The 20795-nt window shown below is 41.6% G+C and overlaps 1 protein-coding gene across 1 annotated transcript in view; it reads left to right on the top strand.

Annotated features, from left to right (window-relative positions):
* Nucleotides 1–20795, top strand: part of BMP10 (bone morphogenetic protein 10) — a 63808-nt gene that overhangs the window by 7928 nt on the left and 35085 nt on the right. The gene's annotated exons all lie outside the window — the stretch shown is intronic.

The following is a 20795-nucleotide window of genomic DNA, read 5'->3' as shown; positions in this document are numbered from 1 at the left end:
CTTTCAGAGGTGGAGAAAACATACAATGACAGTGAAAAGCATGTTGGTAAACCTCTGCAGGTTAGATTCAGATCAAATAATAACAGTTGGCCCTTGTTCAAAGGCATAAGTGCAGACATCTTAATTTGTAGACACCCGTACTGGCTGACAATAGGTTTTTATATATAGTTGACAATCCTCAAGGCTAAGCAGACAGCCTGAAATATCATGCTGCCTGGCAGTCTTTCTGGTCATTATAAAATGTACACTCTGTGATCGGTCGCCATGTATTTATGTGCCTTTGATGTTTTTTACTGAATAGGGATCCATAGGTTGGCATGCCCATATTTTATGATGAATATTGATCCATAGATTGGTAGGTGTGCCCCTAATTTCGAATGTATGTTGGTCCACATATTGCTAAATATGTCTGGGTTTCGAAATGTGCAAGAAAGAAATGTCTAGTCCGAATTCAGTCAGACAGAATTTTTTACCCAGTTTTTCTCATAACATAATGCCTGGGTTACCCATTTTCTGGAGAATAGTCAAAAGATTAACTTTGATAATGAAAAAATGAAATAAAGCACACTATTTTTAGAGACAAAATCAACGTGCAGAGGTATTCACACAGGTAGATTTGTGCCTACACCTCAGTGGACATCTCCACCACATCAAGTGTGGTGGAGGAATCTTTTATGATAGGGGAAGCCTCGCCTGCCAAAATTAATTTAGCGTTTGGCCTTAGGAGACAGTTTATAAATAGATTGGGAGCACATTTTAAAATTCTGCTCTAAGCTATAGAATGATCCAAGATCTGCGATAAGCACAATTGTGTGGGAACCGATAAGTAAGAAATACTGCAGCACATGATTATTTTTACTTGGCCCCAATCACTTTGAAGTTGAGGTGCTCTGGGCCTCACCCAATTCTCAATCTACATTCAATAGAGTTATAAAAGGATCAGGCAAAAAAATGTCAACCCTAAGTGATAAAGTTGTGCTGTCTAAAAGAGCCAATGCATGGATGGTTTCAGGTTCATATGGCCCCTAAAATTTAAATCATACTTATGGGGTTTTGAATGGTCTAAACCCAAAAGTAAAGCTGCCGCATTACCAACTTGGATTTGCAAACTGGTTTCAATGCACCCATCTGGAGGAAATTGTTTGAAGAGTCACAGTCGTCTTTGTAACTATTTTGAGGAAGACATTTGCCATATTGTCTGTAACCGCCCAGCTCTGTGGGCGGAGCACAAAGGACTGTTGAGACAATGTTTTATTAGAAATACTATACAAACATGTCAGGAAGCAGTTGAAGTCTATCTCCAAGGGGGTGATTTGATATTTTTTGGGAAATTTCTAAGGTTTGTGTCTATTGCTGAGTCAAAACTATCAAAGTTTGAGTTATAACGGTAAATGTCAGTGGTACTTGTAGCATGCAGGAGATGCCTGATTGCCTATTTACATTGTGTTTACAAATGATATGATTTGGTGACTTAATTGAATTCTAATAGTTTTACTTTTAAGCCTGAATGCTATAGTTATGTATGTTTGATCATGCTAAAATAGGAAGTTTTTATTTGTAGTTCTGCTATCATTAGAATAGTTTTATTATGAAGAAGAAAATTCAAGAAATGGCACGTAGCACTTTGTTTTGACTATTTTGCACAAGGTAGACATTCATGGTTCCAGAATTGACTGCTGGGACATTTTAAATGCAATTTTATTAAACTGGAATAACAAGGTGTATGCTCTCTAATACTGAAACATTAAATCACTCTTTCTCCAACACTTAACTGGGCAAAGTAAGTAGGATTACATTTCATATTTGGTGGTTTAAAGTGGTGGATCATTATTATGTGACATATGACTCAGTTTAACAGTTTCTCCTTTGAGGTTTATTGAAGTAAATCTTGGGTATTCCAAATAATTGATGACGGATTTTATGATGTTATTTATTGATGATCTTTTATCTGGTGATCATGTTATGAGGTCTGGTGAGTTTTAATTAACTGAGCAATAAAGTCTTTCTTATTTTGGAATAAAGAAGTTACTATCAGTAACTTTAGTTTTGGGTTTCTACCATGCCCTGAGATCTGCTTCAAGATTGTACTACTTAATATTAACACTAACAATATTGTGGCATACTAATGTCAAGGACAGTATATTGAGGGACTGAACATCGAAAGGTAAGTGCATATAGGGAAATATAGAGTTACTATTCCTAACTCCATATCCACCTACCTTGTATATATATGTATTCTGTCCTATCAATACTTTCGATTCAATATTCAAGTAAAACACCATTATGGAAGGGAATAGCCAAACACCATACACATAACCCACATTACACACAGCAGACACAAATTAACCTTGCAATAAAAAAAATGCATACCACAGACTAGCCTTGGTTCCCTTTCTCTTGGACTGCCTCACTAAAAGGGCACCACACAATTCCAACAGATTCCAAGATGCAGCCAGCACCTCTTCAGAGGTAGATCTTCATTGACGAGGAGACAGACCTTATAGTTACATTTGTAGTGGATCAGTGCAAGAAATAGCATGGTTTACTCCATACACCCTGAGTGAAGCAGAGAAGGTGGTCATGTGGTAGAAGCTGACAGACTAAGGGCCCGATTATGAGTTTGGCAGTTTTGGAGCGGGCCGCCACACCTAGCCCCACTCCAAGACCACCAAACCAATAGTCTGGTCGCCTGCTGTATTGCAATTGGAATACACTTCGGGTGGTCCTGCAACTGTGGTCCCACGGCGGTGCTTTTCAAAGGCTCATATGCAAGACTTTAAAAGGTAGCCCGTGTAACTGCCACTCTGAATCCTTGCTGGGCTGGAAAAGGGGGTACATAATAATAATAATAATAATCCACATTTGTAAAGCGTGAACAATCACCCGTAAGGGTCTCTAGGCGCTAGGGGCTGCCGGGAAGATTAAGCAAGCTATTGCCCAGAGTCACATGGTGCTGGGCTAATCTGCCACCGGCGCCGGGGATCAAACCGTGATCCCCAGATTCCAGAGTCAGTCACCCTGGCCACGGCGCCACACCTCTTCACCTCAACAGACAGGGGAGCACACCATGTGCCCCCCTGCATGCATCTGCTGGCCCAGAGGCAATAGGGGGCCCTGTAGGGTTCCCTTAGTTTCCTCACCGTCATACTTTTCAAGACAGATTCACTGCCATGAAAACTGTAACTGTGAGGAAACTCGTAAAATGCTTGGCAGTTCCACAATGGTACTGGCAGCGTATTGTGAGCCTCAGACCACTGCAAGACTGCTAGGGATGGCGGATCCCTGGCGGTAGCATCGATCCTATTGCATTGCGACAGCCCAACTCGAAAAATGGCGCTCTGACCGCTGGTGCGGTGGTAGCCACTCCGCCACCACGGTATGGAATCAGGCCCTAAGTCAATGCATTGGTGGTAGAAGCACACACCGGAGGGACTTCAAGAAAATGTACCAGTACAGGAGGAGACTTGTGAGGGAGAACTTTTTCAGGCTGCATGTGGCAAATGCTCTTTCTGGAGGCAGAGTAGACCCTATCTGTTACTCATCCCCCTTGAGGAGCATGTCCTCACCGTCATGCATCCTGACCTTTTCAATGGCTTACTTGTTCCAGTGAACCCAGTCGTAAGATCAGGTAAGAACTTCCTTTCTCACAAATAGTTCTGGTTTCACCAATAATGCCCCCATCTTTCACAAATAGACTGATATCACACACATATCCCATATACACACCATATAGCACCTCTCCTTTCCAAAGAGTAAACTGTCACAAGTTTTCTCAACACACTCTGCATTTAGGACATACAGTTCCCCTATGTAGTGCCTTGTTAGCCACAGACTAACAGGTGTTCTCAGCTATTGATGTAACTCAGTATTTATTACAAACATCACGATTAGCCTGTGAGTTGACCATTGTGTATCCAATGACCCTCTAGAGAAATCCATTGTCCAGGTAGGTGAGTTCAGCCATTTTTTGACATAGGCAGGTATGGCCTGGAATGGGCATGGCGGATTTCCCACTGTTCACTCACACCCACTCTTAGAGTAGCGAGTGTGTTGCATGTGTTTGAAGCTTTGTTGCACTCTGTGCTTATTTTAGTTGAAGTTATAAATTAATGTTGTTTTTATCAACATTTTTTACAAATATAGCTCAACAAAAATATTTCTCAGACATTTTAAAATATTTTCCACACCACTGATTAGCCATGTGTGGTACTGAGCGTGTCCTGTCTGTTGTACGCTTGTAGTAACGTCTGTACATAACAAATGTCTTACTCTTTCGTAGGTGTGTTTTAGAATTTGCAAGACACTGCCTAAACCCTTCCTTAAATTTTCGTTAATCCCAACCTTTTAGCAGTAAATATTCCTTATTTTCCAGCTTCTTCCACTTCTCCCTCCCACATTTTCGATAAATATGTTTGCATCCATGTACATAGATCTCCACACCCATGGTGGGTATCTCTGCACATAAGAGGTAGGGCTAGCTCAGGTGGAGACCCTGGGCATGAGATTTGTGATAGCTTTTGTGAGTATGCAAATTAGTACTACGAGAGTACTTTATCTTGTGCTCAAAAGGCTGTCATGAATTGGCCCTAAGACTATCTTTTTGAATAAAAGTTTATAAAAAACTTGAATACTACAAGATTGTGTCAAGCAGAGCGCAAAAGGAGAATCGATTCTATATATAACAAAAATAATGGTTGAACTTGTGTGTTTCTACAAAGGCGCTAGTCTGAGTGAATAAAGATTTATATTCTAATTATATATTTCAGCCAAAGCAGGAACTGAGTTGAGAGTCAGAAAATTGCTCGGTGGGAGAAAACGAGGTGTAGGGGAAATCCTAATAGCAGCAGACCAGAGTTTTTACTGTTTAAACACTTCAGAGAATGTACGAGTGGTTCATCATTAAGATAATGGACATTTGGAATTCATAGATGTTGATTCACAAAGGTATGTCAGAGTACAAAAAAAGAGTACTCCTGTAGAACCTCTAAAATGTGAATAAAATGTGAATAACATAGAAATATATACATACAGTTGTTACAGATTGAAAGTACTGTGCCTTCTTTGCACTTTGGACATTTTAGTGTCGTTTCACAAATGGATGTAAAAAAAGTACTGCTTCCTGTACTCCTGAATGCTTTTTTTGGATTGCCCCTTAAGGTCAATAGCACTACTGTATCTAGGATGTGAGCGTTTCTGTTCAAGAATCAGCATCGGTGGGGATTCACATTTAGAGTCTCACTTTTTGTATACAGAGGTGTCACTCAAATTAAGTGGTTTCAATGACGGCAGAGAATTGCTTATCTACAGTAGAGATTAGCTTCTGTCTGTCTGACAGTGAAGCTAATCTCTACCGCCGACAGACGAGTAATGTATTCTGGGCAGTAAGAGACACGGAAGCTAGTAGGCAGCACCTTGGGCGCAGGATGGGAGTTCTGAGTTGGGGCTTTTTGAGCTTTATGATAGTTTGATGCACAGTTCAATCCTCTCTGCCTTTTCCAGTAACATATGGGAACATATGTATGCATATGTGGTTGAAAAGCTTCTGCACCTTTGTTAGGAAAAATCCATGTGCAGTTGTTTCAGGAATGTGCTCAGACCCTCTCACTTCAAGATCCCCGTGACCTTCAGTCAAATCCATGCACTTGGTAAGGTTTGCTGTTACATTTATTGTTTAAGGTATAACTGACATTACTTGAAAACATAACTTGGAATCATTATTTCGGCTGGATATTGACTTGTTCCTCTCATGCCCCCCTTATTACGATGATGTCATTTTTTTAAGAAGTCATTTGTCTAAACAAAAATGTAACACATCTGCATACAGGTCCTATAAACGATTTGCTCTTATTGGCTTGAGTGTGATGATCCCTCAAAACAAGAGATTGACACGCGCTCAAGGGAGGTGTTTGAGGTGTTGCACCCCCGAATAAATGTATTTTCTGGGTGGATTCAGTTGGGTATTTTTGAAATGTCAGTCGGAGTTCAGCAGGAATGTTTACATTCATACAGACAAAAACACACACATTCTCTCACTCTCTACTTTGAAAACTCTCAAAAATATTGGCTATTTTACATTTTTTTTAAATTTCTTTAGTACTCCTACCAATCTGCATTCCTCTCCCTTCTTAGGCCCCTCTCATGCACCTTACTTGTCGTATAATGTAATTAAACATTATATACCAGCCTGATTGTCAGATAATCTGAAGCTCCCATTCTTACTGAACAAGCTACGCTCCTGGATTTAGGCACTCTTCACATAGTCACCTGGTGAAGTGCAGATATCACACAGTGAACAACGGGTGAGCTGGAAACACCTACACAAAGTGAATGTTCTGATTCTGCCTGGAACCTGCAAACTTACATTTGATTTTCATGTTTTACAACCACTCCAGGACACACAAAGCAGTGTTTTCGGTGAATAGTAGTTGAAGTTGGTGGTAATTTGCGATTCCTTAAGTCCAAATTGCACTTTTTCTGTGCTTCTTATATTGCATTTAAGGAATCACAATTTGAAATTCCTTAAATGCAATCGCAAAATAGGGAATCGCAAAATTTGCGATTACTTATTTTGCGAGCGGTGTTTTGTGCCATACATTGGACACTGCTGATTTGCGATCGCAAAAGCGGAAATTCTGCGATTTTCGGCATTTGCGATCGCAAAATTGCCTACATACATATGGCCCTAAGTTCTTTGGACTCCAGACTTCTGCTTTGCACCTATGCTTTCCACTACAGCATGCACCCCCCTTTTTGCTTCACTCCCATTTGCACCCTCAATGTCTCACTCTACATCATGACATACCCACTTGAAGTTGTGCTCTCCCTTTGTAGCTTGCACTGCTCCTCATCCTGCCAATCTTTTTTATGGGGTGGCTTGACAGCACAGCTGTCACCAGAAAATTATGTGAGCATTACTAGAGAGGGGCTTCAGCTCCGCCCACATGTTGGGAGCCAGTACATGTTTTGATTGTGCAGGCGTTTTGCACTTCCACAAAAAAAGTGCTAGCCCTCAACGTAGCTGTGATCATTTTTGTTTATTTATCAAGCAGCCTGAGGTTGAACTTTGAGGGGCACACACTTGACGTGTCTTAAATAGCAACATAATTGTGTTGTTTTTCTCTGGCAGGAGCACAGATGGGAGGAGGGCGGTCGTGATTAACCTACATGTTTTTATAGGTTTGGCTTGACAATGCAACTGTCACCTGACCTTGTTACTTACACCAATATTATTCTACAGTTCTATGCTTACACACAACTACATATTCATTCCCATGCTATTTACTTGTACTGCTTTACACTGACATACAGCATTGTTGTAAAGAAAAACATATTGGCATTGCCACTGCTTGCATTATTTAGTGATAACATGTTTACCAAAGTTCATTGCCATCAAGTTATAGAAAGAGCAGAAATAATCCCTAATACAAAGAAGAGTTTCAATACAGATGGCAACAGGATAGTCTTCAGTTCTCGAACACCTACATTCACACAGCTGAGCATGCATACAAAGGCACAAACTCCAGGCTTAACATAAGCTGTGCCAGAACCCCTGTGACTGGGAAACCTCCCCTCTGCTACTGCCGCCCATGTGCGACCTCCCCTGTGTATTATTCAAGCCTACAAGCATATTTTCTAAATAAAAAGCGACTATAGTTGGAATTGCCAATACATTTTCTACTCCTTTCTAAGCAGAAGAAATACTTTCCCTGTAAAATGTGGAAAGCAAATATGGTTTTGGCTTTACAGGGGCTTACTACCTGAAATGAGCCAAGTGGATAGTTCAAAAAATAGATTTTTTGGAAAAGCAAGTTTTATCATAAACTGGTCTGGGTAATGAAAATGTAACTTTAGGCAAAAGTAAATAAAAACTTTAAAATTAATGGTTACACTTCTTAAATCTATTTTGTAGGAAACAGACCAGTAGGTCGAGATGCTTGCACTCTTTTTACTGAATCATATCATATATGTACTACACAATAAAATACATTATGTCAATCATTTTTTGCAAACCTCAGAGAATCGAAATATTCCAATACCTAGTTTCATAATATTTAATGGACCCTATAGTAAGACATAGGCAGCCATAAGCCATACGCAAGAAGATAATCAACGCACATTCAAACTTTAAAAGAAAAATGCACAATCCATAGAAATTGAGCTTTTCTGTACGTCACCTCTATGTTTTTGTGCTACGAAACGTTTCCAAGATAAATACACATTTTATTGTAATTCAAGTTAAAATGTATGCAGTTTAGTCAGTGGAACCTGACTGTGGAACCGATGCATAGGTGCAGTTTTGGACTGAACTACGTGCCTAACATGATTTAGCTTATTCTGGTTTTGCATGAGACATGTAAATGATTAAGTTTTTCCCAAAAATTGTTGAACGCTTTGAGAGATATCCTCGCCACTGAAGATGTCTATTTGACCGTTGTCTATTAAACATTTACGAGACTGTAGCACACAGATATTTTCCACTCCAATGGACTTCGAAAAAGTTTTTCATATATAGTTATATGGGACTGAATCAATGCGTTGAATTTACCTCACCAGTTCCAATGCTACTTTAACTTATCTTTAAATACATGACACCCTCTCTGTATATTCAAAACAACATTTCTAAGTCACCCTCTTAAAAGTTATTTCTGCAAAATGTGGGAAACTCTGATTGTTAAAAAGCACATGGGTCAACGCCATGAAAGCTCTTCATATTCAATGTATGCTCACGAGAGAATTATTTGTTCATAACTGCTTGCATAAAGGAACATGATTCAATATGTTGTATGTGTCAAAAGGAATGAGTGGACACAACGTTGAACTTCCTCAATTCAGTCTTCCACAACCAGCTGATGTTACATTCTGGTGCCCTGACTGTTTTGACTTTTAAACTCTGCCTGCCTCTGCGGTCCAAAATGTAGGAGCCTGGTTAAAGGTCTAACTTCTCTGCAAAGCATATTTCCCCCCGTGAATTAAATCAAGCAAGTACCACTTTCTCCCATAGACAACTCTATACCATTCATATCCTTTCAAAGCGTCCTTGGTTAGATCGGTTCGGTCTATTTCTAGAAGTCTACCTTTACCATGTTCTGCCTATTCCTCTGCCCAACGAACTCCAAATCAATCAAAAGTAGATATCAATATTTATTTTCATTTGGGAATAATAATAATCCACATTTGTAAAGCGCAAACAATCACCCGTAAGGGTCTCTAGGCACTGGGGGCCGTCAAGAAGATTACGCAAGCTATTGCCCAGAGTCACATGGTGCTGGGCTAATCTGCCACCGGCACCAAGGATCGAACCGTGATCCCCAGATTCCAGCATCAGTCGCCCTGGCCTCGGTGCCACACCTCTCCCAACAGATCTCAAAGAGCTACAATGACTGCCTATGGAAGTCCATATAGAAATATAGGGCCAGATGTAGGGGAAATAAATTTACTGATTTTAAATTACCGAATTTTACCGATTCGGTAATTTAAAATCAGTAAATCTATGGGACGACATGTAGGTATTCCAGATGTGCTGGAATACCGAATTGGATGAATTCGGTATTTACCGATTCGGTAAATACCGAATCGGTAATGCCCATTCATTCCTATGGGCTTTGAAGCCCATAGGAATGAATGGGCATTACCGATTCGGTATTTACCGAATCGGTAAATACAGATTTTCACAAGGGTGCAGGGGGTGTCACTTCGACACCCTCTGGCACTCCCAAAACAGGCTTGGGTGCCATGTGGCAGGCATACATGCCCTAAGGGCAGGTCTGCCTGTCACATGGCATAGGTGTGCATGCACACATGTGCATGCACACCGGAATCGGTATTTTACCATCAAATTGGATTTGATGGTAAAATACCGATTCGGTAAGGCTCCTGGGACTCTGAAGAGTCCCATCTACATATGGGTGGCTCAGATTCGGTAAATTTACCGATTTTTTATTTTACCGAATCGGTAAAATTACCGAATCGGTAATTTTACCGATTCGGTAAAATAATGCCCCCTACATGCCAATCACCTATTTACCGATCGGTAACGGCCGAAAATACCGATTTGCGCCCGTTACCGACCGACCTACATCGGGCCCATAATCCCTTGTGACAAAAGTCCTTTATACTTAAAATCCAGCACCACCAAAATCTTACAGTGTAGAACTCAAAGGTCAGCAGACACCAACTTCCAGCAAGACTTTCAACTCTGCCGGCAGAGACGAGGTGGACGAGCCTTCTCATTCTTGGCTTTTCATTACAGACCTCTCTACCTGCTTCAATGCGAGATGGGCTTTTGAATTCTAGGACTCGACAAAAACCGCAAGAAGGATGTGGTTGTATGAGGCTCTTATGCTGGGATGCAACTGCTTTTCCAAACTATCGCTGATCGATCTATAATATAATAATAATATAATATAAGTTTTCTACATCTAATTCCGGATAAGTATAACTGTCTTAAGAATCCTTTCATCTACGCTGCTTTTGTTTATTTTAGTACAGCATTTGATCATATAGATAGAGCTAGACTGGATACCTTTGGAATTTTAGCTGGTTTATTGAAACTGTAGATAGCAGTCCACACACATACTTGGACCAGAGCCTTACACCATGTATTGAAACACATATTGGGCTTTTACAAAATTCCCTGTTGACACATTTGCTTTTCTCTCTATGTGTACATGATTTTCCCTAGATCATTAAGAGGTTATAAAAAGTCTTCCATCTAAAGAGAAGCATTCGCTTTACACACCTGGAGCCATATTTATGAAAATTGGGGTGCAGGGCAGGATAGCAAGGCCAATACATTCATTCCTGTCCTTTCCTCTCGCACTGATGACGTTTTGGCAGCCTAGCACCAACGCAGGCCTTGCATCATGGTGCAAGGGTGCGTCTGTTGATACCTTCCTGCACAAAAACAATCCTGATTTTTTTTTCCTCTTTCTATGTGTGGTGCATCATGCATAGAAAGAGGAATAAATGAGGAGAAATAAAGATATTTCTCCTTATTACACCTCAACGGGGGAAGCGAAAGATTTTAGCACATTCCCAGGTCTACTGTCCTTGTAAATCTGGAAATGCATAAAAAACCATGAGAGTTGCATGGGAACACCCATTGCAATGCCCATGGAATGCCTCCCTTGCACAGAATAAGGCAACATGCTGATTTGCACTGCATTGCCTTTTTACAGGGTTTTGAAGCCATTCAAAGTCACGCATAGTGGCTTTGTGCCCTTTAAAGATCTGACTTAGAGGTTTGTGTCATGCATGCACCATGCAAAGCTCTCATACTTATGCACCCTGGTTCTTGTTGTTAGTATCACTGACATAACCCCAACTGGGCTGCAGAGTGGCCTAATTGACTAGAAGGTTTTGTGAGTAGTCATTCCTAAGTAATCAATGTGGTGAATAGTAAAATAATTATGTTTTCAAAGTTCCAGAAGTCAATGAGATTTAAGAAGAAAGTGAATAGCTTTCAATGATAGCAAGCGAAGCTGCATACATAGTTAACAATTATATTTATGCAGAAAAACTAATTTACCACTCACCCTCAATAGTGAACGAGTAGAGCAGTAGGCCAAGGGGGTAACCAGCACTTAGAAAATTCTACCTGGCAATCGGTAAGAGGCATTTTGTCCATTTAATGAGGGTTCTCAAAAAAGTCTTGTTATCTTTACTGTTTGCCACAATTACTAAGGTAAAATATACTACAATTTGTAGATGAAAATTGAAGGAATATGATGTAATGGTTGTTGGAGTTGAAGAAATGTTCAAGTTATTCAGATGAAAACAGTGTTAACTGGACTATATTTAAAGGACAATTGTGAAATGTAGCATTAGAATGTATAATTCCAATTCCAGAAATGTTATTTGCCAAGAATTAGCCCTGGATTTAAATAATCTCATAACATTTTGTTTCAACAAGTTGTAATCCTAATAGGGCACATTGAACATTTGAAGAATTATGTACTTTCTCTGAAATTTCTAAAAAGATACAACCATACCCTTTGTTTCTCAATCACGTCTCATGTTCAGAAGTTGGAATCTACCTCTGAAAGAATATGCGGGTATATGGGAAAGAAAAAGACTTAAAAGATTGTCTTTGTTCCTAATCTCATCAGCGATACAAGATTTAAACCATGGTAATCTAGAATGGTCTAAATTGAGGCAAGGTTGCTTGCGCTATCTCAGGTGGATGTTTGTTAAAAATAAAGTTGGATATATAATAGATCCGACTGGATAATCTTCATTTATAAAATTCCATACAGCGCAGAAGATTCATAGGTCTAAATTAGCTTTAGTCATTGAATACAGATGTTGCCAGGTGCTGCCGGGACAGGCCAGTCAAAGCACCAAACTGCTGCTTGGAAAGAAAGAAAACAAGCATTTGCGAGGTGAATAGGCTTAGCTATCATGTGGTAAAGCATGCAAACACAGGCACGCACAAATGTTTTGGTGGTGGTCATAATGTTAATGGTGGTGGTAATGGTAGTGGTTGTAATGGCGGTGGTTGCAGTTATGGTATTGGTGGCAATAATCGCAATCATACGCTCTTGTATAGCGCCTTATCATCGTAAGGTCTCAAGGCGATTGCTTTGGGAACCCATCCTGGTCTTTCCCTGCGAGATTGCCCCTACTGGGCATCCCCAAGGTGAAGACCAGGCATCCCATCACGGTAGGGCCGTAGTGGAGATTAAGCAAGCTATTGCCCAGAGCTGCAGAGTCTGAACCCACGATTCGAGTAGGCACCGAGGTGAGAATTATCAAGTCCGTGGACATTATGAGCTCAAGACCCTGCCGCATTGGGAATTGAACCATGGTCCCAGGTCTGACCTCTGCATCAGGGTCTGCCTTCTCTAACCGTTGAGCCACACTTCTCCACAGCCACACTTCTCCACAGTGATAATAGTGATAGGAATGACAGTGTCTGGGAAAGTTTGGAAGCTGCTCTGCAGAGCAACAACTGTGTTAACAAGGAAGGCAGGATTGAGCTGTGGTCAGGATCTTGTGAAATTAGATGACGATTTTGGGGTAAGGTTGTCCCAAAGACAAAAATTATTAGGCAGACATCCCAGGTACAGCTTTCCACTTTAGTCATGACAAAGATGATATGAAAATAACGTACTGTAGTAAAAAATACAAAAAGGATTTTTTGTTGTATAGAACGCATACATGAGGTAATTAATTGAATGTTTGAATATTGAGTGTATTTTCGAGATGGAATATAGTTCTTCATGCATTGCAATAGAAGTGCTCTGTGGGGGTTGTATGATACACTAAACAGCCAAAAACCTGACAGACAAATAAAACTAACAAGCCAGAAATAACAAACGTGATACAGGAGGCAAAGGGTACCCTTATATACAAATTAACAGAGAGTCTGCATTGGATTCAAGGTTCCTCATTATTGGGTGAATTTTAGGAGTGTGATTGGCAGCCCAGGAGCTTGGGACATTACCTAGAAGCCAATGTTCTTGCTTTGATAGGGACTCAAGACATCCATGTAATGCGATTGGGCCGCACTGTCTTGATTTGGGAGAAAGCAGTTTCACTGAATAGAAAAAAAAAACTGGAAATGAGGGCAAACCCAATGGTTTTATCCCTGTGCAATGAGCAGGGGCGTTGAAAGTTGATCCCCGGTTGGAATTTAATTTCCAAATGCAGCTGATTTGAATGCAAAAAAGGCACAAATTGCCTTTCTTGATGGGCTACACAGGACGACTCACAGAATTAAAGCCTCTGCAGCAGCTGTGGAGGTAGGCATGTCAGAAGTTTATTTGGTGGCCACTTTGAATGTTTGTTGAAGGGCTTTACATAATCTGAGTACCTGTAGTTAAGGTAGAAAATAACCCTCATGGAAAGAAAAAAGGCAAAGCAGCTCAAGCATCTGGTGGGTAGTGGTGTATGCTGCCAGATCATCAATAAACAATGTAAAAGCAAATTTTTCAGCATGAGTGTGGGGACCTGAAAACGCATAGATCTGTGGAATAATGATCCCTGTCTCCTCCTTCTGACGGCTGTATATGGACGGAATATTTGAAGCTCTGATCCTCCATGTACAACATACAAAGCTGTTGATGGTCATACGGATCACAGCTTTTAGGAAACAACGGGGACCAGGGGACCACATCCTTGTTCAGGGAATGCATGCGTGAGGTGAGCACCTGGATGGCCGAAAACTGTCTTAAGTTGAACTCAGCGAAGATGGAAATCCTGCTATTTGGGGCCAAAGACAACTTTTGGTCCCCAAGATGGTGGCCGGATGAAATGGGGTCACCGCCCTCTCCAGTTACGAAGGTGAAAAATCTTGGGGTTCTGATGGATGACACACTCTCCTTCAGGCCCCAAGTCAATGCTCTGTCCTTATCCATCCATTATATCCTGAAAACCATACGTAAGGTGCTGCCCTTTATCCCTGAAGTATTCAGAAATACCGTAGTAACAGGATTGGCAATATCCTGTCTAGACTATTGCAACAGCCTGCTTCTAAATGCCCAACAGGGGCTACTAAACAAACTACAAATCTTACAAAATGCAGCGGCCCGTCTGATTACGGGAACGTCTAAATTCTCCTCGGTAGCACAAGATCTGGTAAAGCTTCACTGGCTACCAGTGCGAAAAAGAATAGCATTTAAGACGCTTTGTGTAGTTTTCAAAGCATTGAAGGGTGTGGGCCCTCACTGCATGTCCGCACTCTTTCAATGGTACAAGCCGACAAGGACGCTTAGGTCCTCTGACCAAGGACTGATCCTAGTCCCTAGAGTCAGGAAGGCTCGCTGGGGGGGAAGGAGTTTCTCCCTGGGGGCAGCTAGGGCCTGGAACGCTCTCCCACTGGCCCTTAGACAGATATCCGACCTGCTGCCCTTCAGAAGGGCCCTGAAAACCTGGCTATTCATACACTAATCCACTTTGTTATGCACTCTAGCGGTCAACTAGCGCCAGGACACCTTCTCTGTAACAGTGCGCTTAATAAATGTGTAAAATAAATAAATAAATAAGAGAGCGATTACATGGCAGTAATACGGAGCATGTGTTATACACAATCCAGGTGCCAAAATGGAGAGGATGGAGATGCAAGAATAGGTGGAAATGTCTCGATTATGAAACAACCCACGTTCGAGAAAGACCAGGGGCCCTATTATGTTATGTATTCCTGTTTGCGCTCGTGTATATATCAAAAGAGGTGCGCCGGGCACAAATAGGGAAAGTGCTCCCTATTTCATAGAATGCGCTGCCCTCAGGGCAGCCGCAAACTTGTGCTGCCCTGGGAGTAGCACATTCAAGTGAAATACAGAGATGCTTTTAAGGCAGCCGCTCTGAGTTTCACTGTGCAGGCGGCAACCCACCTGCACTGCTAAAGGGTATTTGAGATCCCCATGCGGGTGGGTTCAGCCAGTAACTGCGCCCGTCTGCAAGGGGATGTCTGGGTGGGGTCCATGGTACCCCCTTTCACCCCTCCAAAGGGCTTCTCTCAGGGGGCGCATTGACAGTGTGTCACCTTTTAGGTGGCGTACTGTCAGTGTGCTTCCTGGGAGTTTCTTTGGCTCTGCGCCCACCTCTGTAATGCGACGCAGGCAAAGAGGCAAAGTGATTCTCTCATTTGCATGGGGCCACACCGCCATGCAAATGAGGGAACACCCTCATGAGAAAGCGCTGGCACTCTTCTGTAACACCAAAGTCCCCAGGCGCATGCAAAGCGGGCGTAAACACCTTTCACGCCCCCGGAGGCACCTTAATATTTAGGTTTTCTTTACTGCGTTAGACGCTAAACTCTGAGGATGAACCCTAAGAGCTCTGTGCATATTAAAAAGCCCTAATGAAGAGTCACAAATAAGAGTATATTGGAAGAGATAATGGAAACTGTCCGGTGGCTCTGGGCAACCCTGTGGAAAAAGTGGCAGTGCTGAGGGAGGATGGAGAGTTGAAAGGGCTATTGTTGGGCAATAGTCAGCAGCTGTACCTTGACGTCTATCAGGAGATGAAGCAAAGAAAAACAATCTTCGGAATGTTTGAGAATCAAACTGTTTGTAAGTCTGTCTATGCAGGTATCTTTCTCCATCGCCATTAAGACTTCTGAGTCAGGATAAATACATTATTTTATTCAAGGAGATATTGATTAGGCATTCCTCGAAAATTGTAAAAATGGAAATCGCCAACCCGTCAGCGTGTTTACTGTATGCTAGTTAAAACTTAGATGTATCCTTTCTTTCTAAACAAAAATTAAATTCTGATAGGCAATGAATATTGTGCTCCTATCACTTAAATTGTAGATTAAGGAGCCGCAAGGATTATTAGGGATTTAGTATTTTTTCTTGACTGTTACAGAAAAGAATGCAACATATGTATAAAATTCTTAACAATACCATGAAAATAAATTCAGGAAGTTATCTTAAATATTTCTGTTACTAATAGTATTCCTACCTTTGTCTTCAGCTAGTACTTCCACCTTCACCTGCTCTTTGCTGCATTTAGCCAACTAAACGATATTTCAAGATTGAGGAGATGATTAGAAAGCTTCTGATTTATTGTCAAAGTGATGATTCAATCAGAAATGCAATTTTTCAAACTTCATGGGCACTGGATAGTGGCAAGAGAGGGGGGTGAAGAGGTGATCACGTGCGCCACCAGAGAACACCAAACTGTAATTACAAGAAGCAACACTTCAGCAAGTGACGTCACTGGAAGTTACATTACATGAAATGCAACACTGAAGGAAACAAATATTCCGATAGAAGGGAGGAAGCGGGGGTACATTGTTTATTTTAGCTTGCACAAGACTTAGCTCCGGATGTAGAATTTTTGAAGACAAAACAAGGACAACCCTATATGCCAAAGGGGATTAGCGTAAATGAGTATACAGTTGTCCCGTGGGGCTCATCTAAGTGATCACCTCATGTGTTCCTCCTAGGTAATCTAATCAATCATATGCCTTCCTTTGGTGTGTCTAGATGATCATACAATACAAGATTTCATTCTAGAATGGAATAAATAAGAATGGTCTTTGCTTAGTTTCTGATACATTTATTCATTTTAAGAAGATCCAAGTGTAGAAAATACAGTCAAGCAACAGTACAGATGACACAGTGCTAAAGACGTGATCATATGTAAAAGAATATACATAGAGCCCGAAACTCAAAGCTGTATAACTACTATTATGAAGCTATACGAAATAATCAACATAAGTTAAACAATGAGATAGCCGAGGAGCAGGGGTGTCAGCGTTTCTACCCAAGATTATTTGTCTAGTCTCATTAGGACATAGTCATCTGTCTCAGGCACCTAAAACATAAGCATTATTTTGTGGGCGCTATGGCACTACGGCATTGAACAGTTAAGTTTGTAAATGATTCCCACACCAGGGGTCAATCAATTATATCTGCTCTTCCTTTGTATTTTGAGATTGCGATTCTAATTGCAATTCGTAGTTAAGCGTGTGAACCTACTGTAGCACCTGCTCCACATTTTAGTAGCTCATCTAGCATCAATTAGACTTCTACTCAAGCAAAGACCTAGATTAGGCACATGGCAGTCCACTAGGTCTCCATTCATGTGGATTAGTGCATCGTTAAGTTCAGTCCTACTGGACCACTCAGGCGCCTTCAACACTGTCTCCCACTGCAGCGCTATCGTCGGAAGCCACAGACTCAACATTGTCTCCTACGCTTATGACACCCAGCTAATCCTCTCCCTTACCAATGAACCCACTACTGGCAGAATCAGCTTTTACAGCAAAATGAAGGCCGTTGCTACATGGATGAAAGACAGCTGCCTTAAGCTCAGCTTGGACAAGACCGAAGTACTCACCCTGGGACCCACCCCCTCAGCCTGGGATGAATCCTGGTGACCTGCCGCACTAGGAGCCCTTCCTACCCCTACGGGCCACACACACAACCTTAGCATCATACTGGACTCCTCGCTCACAATCAACTGCCAAATCAATACAGTATCCTCATCCTGCATCCACATGCTCCACCTGCTCCGAAAGACATTCAGATGGATCCACACATAATCCAAAAAGACTGTCACCCATGCACTCATCACCAGCAGACTTGACAACGGCAACGCACTCTATGCCTGTGCCACCCAGAAACAGCCCAGGAAACTACAGAACCTCTAAAATGCCGCAGCCGGACTGGTCCTCAACATCCCCCGCCGCAGCCACATAGCACAACACCTCAGTCAACTCTGCTGGCTCCCAATCAACAAGACAATCACCTTCAAGCTCCTCACACATGCCTACAAATCTTTCCATGATGCAGTATCAGAATATCTGAACCATCGCCTCACATTCCACACACTCGCCCAATAACTCTGCTCCACCCAACTTGCCCTGGCCTCCGTCCCACAGATCCACAAGACCAGAGCTGGAGGAAGATCCTATTCCTTCCTCACCACCAAGACCTGGAACACTCAGCTCTCCATCTCAGGCAAACCGCGCATCAACCCAATTCAGGAAGAACCTCAAGAACTGGCTCTTTGACTGAAACTCCACACCAGTCAGTAGCCCTCCCCCCCAGCACCTTGAGACCTTCACTGCTGAGTAGCTGCGCTATATAAGCTCCTGATTGATTGATTGAATTGTGTGTTCCCAAAATGGGATTGATAAACAAAAATCAAAGTTCAAGCTGCAGAACATAGTCTGTGCATGTAGTTTAGTCTTTCATGTGTGAGGACTAGTTACCTGCTCATGATACTGCTGTCATGTTTTGCTGGCAGTCATTCTCATGGCTGGTGCTTTTAGGCAAGCTTCTAAGTACTAGGCAGACCTTCACCTTCCCCAGAAAGTTATTCAGACTTCAGGTAATGTACACTCATGTCTGTCACTCTGGCTATCTTGGAAACACCAACACTGGACACACAGCAGTCCTTTAAGCACTCTGTGGAACACTCCCTTTCTTGGTCATGAAGAACTTTGAACTGAAGCAAAGTGGGGTTGTTTGGGTCCCACTTTTGTACAGATTTTCCAGATAAGAGATATGAATCCACTGTCTTGGTTTTCAGAAGTGGTTTGTGGTGGTTTTCTTTCAAATGTAATTTTCTGGCTTCTCATCAGGCACAGCGCATGTGCAAGGTGATGGTTCTCTTAGCAGTTAACCACAGGTCTGGTTTCAAGTAGGAGAATCCAAAACAAGAGCACTATGAAATATGAGATCTGCATCTAGCTGTCATAGCCTTCCTGAAGCACTAATCAGGGGCAGACAAAAGGGTAAGCCCTGCGTAGAAACGTTGTCACCTTGTCGCACTCCTTACCCATATCATCAAACACATGGAAGTGCTCAGGAAGAACTAATCAGCAGTCTTTTGCTAATAAGGTCCTCATTGATTTCTAACAACAGTCAAATGCCCATCCTCCATCACTTCAGTGCTCGGATGTCCACACTCAAACCACAGGAATGCAATCAATACATTTCCACTGACTGGGCAAACTGTGTCCACCCTATTGCTTGTGTCATGATAAACCAGTGGGTATCTAAAAATGGATCCCACTGGTTACAGTGCTCAGACTAATACCAAAGAGTTCTATCTACTACAATACAGGTGCAACATACTGACTGCACACATATGTACTCAACACACTCACAGAATGTCAGTGCAAGGTTCACATACAATGGAACTTTACCTGAAAGGGATCAGTTGGCTCTCCTCTTCCTGACACAGAAGAAAGGATATGGCCATACTACTGATTCACTGACTCTCTGTTACTATGCCACCACTGCTTTAAGTGATTTACCCAATGCATTGCCAGAAGGCTACTCCCATCATGAGGCCACCCTTTAAACAATGCATTGCAAGAAGGCTACTCCCATTATGAGGCCACCCTTTTTGTACCCCTCCAAGCCACAGAGCAGGGTTTGGGCTTCAAATTATTTGTGACAAGCCTGGGCCTCTGCATACAAACGAGAATAGTGTGGTGCCAGGGCCAAAATAAAAAGTTGGCATACCAGTTTCACACAGAGTTGGAAACTCAGTGTAATGGTACACACACATTTCCCAAAAGTAGCTTTATGCAATCTTTCATTTCCATTAAAATGTTCCATTAAAAGTTACATTTATACAATTATCATAGGTACGGTTTAATAGCTTACCCTCCCTTTTGATTTTGGACTCCTTGTCTGCAGTGGTAATACTCACTTTACTTCAGTTGACTTGGAAAACAAAATGATGAATGTGGAAGAATTGCCACATACTGGGGCAATGTGTCCTGAGCTTCAACAGGCATTCATATTCTTGCAATTCTATAGACCTTCCTGAGATTTCGTAGGGCATTTGTAAAATATGTGTGCTGTATCATTGCTAATGCACACCACAAAAGTGTATTGTCCACTGCCCTGTCATGTAATTTGTGCTCACACCTCTTCTTTTGTAATTGGCTTAGGATGCCTGAATAATTATATTTATTAGTACTAATCTTTGCACACATTTCTGAATGGAAATTCTTCTTACAAAACCACACAATTTATTAACCAACTCTTAACAGCCATTTCCATTAAAATGTTCCATTAAAAGTTACATTTATACAATTATCATAGGTACGGTTTAATAGCTTACCCTCCCTTTTGATTTTGGACTCCTTGTCTGCAGTGGTAATACTCACTTTACTTCAGTTGACTTGGAAAACAAAATGATGAATGTGGAAGAATTGCCACATACTGGGGCAATGTGTCCTGAGCTTCAACAGGCATTCATATTCTTGCAATTCTATAGACCTTCCTGAGATTTCGTAGGGCATTTGTAAAATATGTGTGCTGTATCATTGCTAATGCACACCACAAAAGTGTATTGTCCACTGCCCTGTCATGTAATTTGTG

The sequence above is a fragment of the Lissotriton vulgaris genome, chromosome 11, assembly GCF_964263255.1.
Source record: "Lissotriton vulgaris chromosome 11, aLisVul1.2, whole genome shotgun sequence".
Taxonomy (NCBI): domain Eukaryota; kingdom Metazoa; phylum Chordata; class Amphibia; order Caudata; family Salamandridae; genus Lissotriton; species Lissotriton vulgaris.
Note: the sequence above shows the minus strand (reverse complement) of the source record. Positions and strands in the feature narration are given on the sequence as shown.